The following is a 2,481-nucleotide window of genomic DNA, read 5'->3' on the forward strand; positions in this document are numbered from 1 at the left end:
GTTTATTATGGCTTGGCTGCTCAGTTTAAGTAAATATTAATTTGCTTGTTTAATTTTGAATCTGATACTTCATCTTTCTTCTCATGTGCATGCAGTGGTTGTGTATGTAGTATGTGTTTGTTTGCATGTGCACATTTGTGTGGGCAAGCATGAGCTTACACACACATGTATATGTGTGTATGTGTACATGTGCATGCATGCACACGAGTGGCAGGGGGATATAAAGGCATACACACAGACACACAGACACACACAGACACACACAGACACACACAGACACACACACACACACACACACACACACACGATGCCCAGATAGACTGACTTTCATAAGCATGATACCTGGGTGTGCTACCTCCAGGTCTTACTAGACTTAGGGTCACAGTCTGTGTCCTAATCCCCTCAACCAACCTGGTACAGCCACCTCTCCTGGATAAGCTAATTAAAACAGTCAAATTAACAGTAAAAAAACAAACAAACAAACAAAGAGATTTATTCAATATGGCCACATTTCCCCACCGCCCCACCCCCATAGTCTATCTTTGGCAGCCTGGTATGAGGCGCAGGCTAAACCAGGTTGAGAAGTGTCCCTGCCCATCTGTGACACGTTGCTCTTCTACAAGTGGCCCCCTCTCCTTCAAGCTGGTCAGACAAACTACAATCTCGTTCCTCTTTGCCTCACCGGGCTTTAGATTTTATCTTCTTCACACATGAGGTTCCGGAGGGGGGGTATTCTAATGTTGGGGGCCATTGTTTCAACCGTCAGATAGACAAAATGAGGGAGCCAAGAGTCCTTGCCAGGTCTGTTACCCGAGAGCTTCTTCTTATTCCCTGACCTTTCCTGTCACCTCTGACCTCACCTTCCTCTTCTTCCTTCTCCTCTCCAGCTTCTCCGACCTCTCTCAGCTCTGCCTCCTGAGCTCAGCTGCGCTCTCTTCATCCCCTGCCTGGAACGTCTCCTGCAGTTCTCCTTGTTCTTCAGGGTTGAGCTCATGTCTGAAGCACGCTATGCACTGGTTGTCAAAAGGAGCCCACAGAGAGATCGAGCAGGGCGCCCCAGCAGGGCTCTCTCTGAGCGGCAGCACAGGCTGCATCTGAGAGCTGCTGGCTCCTGCCGGACCCTCCAGGTGAACAGCAGCAGTTGGGGGGCGGCGGGAAGGAAGATGCGCCTGGGTCTCAGGCCCGAGAGCACTCGGAGAAAGGGGGTAGTGGGTCACTGGGCTCAGTGTTCTCTCTTCTACCTGTGTGACTTGTCCTCACCTGTCAGCAGAGCAGCCCACAGGCGCGGCATCGTCGACACACAGGCCGATTACACTGCAGGCAAATGCTGTGGGCGAACATGCGAATGCCTGCATTTTAAATGGATTTCTGCTTTCTGGAAGCTGTGCTGGCTGGGCACACGTCTTGGGTAGGATCCCGGGTCTCTTCTCTAGAATTGAATCACGAAGGAGTCACGGGGAGGCACCCAGAAAGGGCTCTCCAAAAGGTTAAGATGGAGGGGGGCTTCATAATTGTGAAGGTTTGGGGGCTTGGGGTTTGAGAAGGACATTGTGACAGGTTTCCTTTTTTATATAAGACATCAATTAGAAGAGATTAATGCTGTTAGCTGACAGGCCGACAGCAGTAATTGGGCGCTCTGAGGAACAATCAGGCCCATTTGGTGGTATAGGGGGTCTCTTCTGAAGGAGTTCAGAGGAGGGAGGTGGGGGAATAGATTGGAGAGGTTTCCCCCCTTGTTTTTTTCTCACGGTTTTCTGACATTGGGGATGACCAGTGAGTACACAGTTACAGGATGTCAGATGGTCCACGAGGACTCCTCCTCATTTGTCATTCCTGTGGTGGGCGGGACGGGAAAACAAGGTGTTTCTGTAATTCTGGAAACCAAATTACTGAGATGACCAGAAGTGTCACAGTTCAACCAAAATGGAGATTTTCAAAATGGCGCATCCCTAGCAAACACCTGCGTCCTGTGAACAACACAGTAAAAGGAGCTCATCATAAGGCTATTTTCTTTCTTCTTAGAAAAGAAAACTGCAGGTATGGTTAAAGAGAGAGCAAACAGATAACAGGGAAAAGAGCCTGCCCCGGAGGCACTGCAGGTGTGGCTGCTGTGTCACGTGTATCAGCAGGTGGCAGAGAGGAGAGAGATGATGTCTATGCTCAGTGTTCAGACCTGTAAACATCTGAATGATCCGTAGCCTAACATTTCCCTGAAGAAAGCAAGCCTGAGATGACCACCAGTCTGGTGCCAGGCAGGACCAGACGAGCTCCCAGGATGAGGGGCAATCAGGAAGTTAGAAGAAGCCTGCCTGGGACTGCAGGCCCTGGGCGGGAGGGAGTGAGCCCAAGACAAATGACCCTCCCAAAAGACCACTTAGGCAGGCCAGACAAGGAGCAAGCCAGAGACAACCACCAGACTGGAGCTATGGAACCCCCAGATGGAGCTAGCCTGGGATGACCATCAGTCTGGCACAGTGCAGA

At 50.5% G+C, this 2,481-nt stretch overlaps 1 non-coding gene across 1 annotated transcript; it reads left to right on the forward strand.

Annotated features, from left to right (window-relative positions):
• The first annotated feature begins 2,078 nt into the window (after window positions 1–2,078).
• LOC127681934 (small nucleolar RNA SNORA17) lies at window positions 2,079–2,207 on the forward strand. Its single transcript, XR_007977271.1, has one exon. It is a non-coding gene; the product is annotated as a small nucleolar RNA SNORA17 (small nucleolar RNA).
• The last annotated feature ends 274 nt before the right edge of the window (window positions 2,208–2,481 follow it).

Source organism: Apodemus sylvaticus, chromosome 3 (genome assembly GCF_947179515.1).
Source record: "Apodemus sylvaticus chromosome 3, mApoSyl1.1, whole genome shotgun sequence".
Lineage (NCBI taxonomy): Eukaryota > Metazoa > Chordata > Mammalia > Rodentia > Muridae > Apodemus > Apodemus sylvaticus.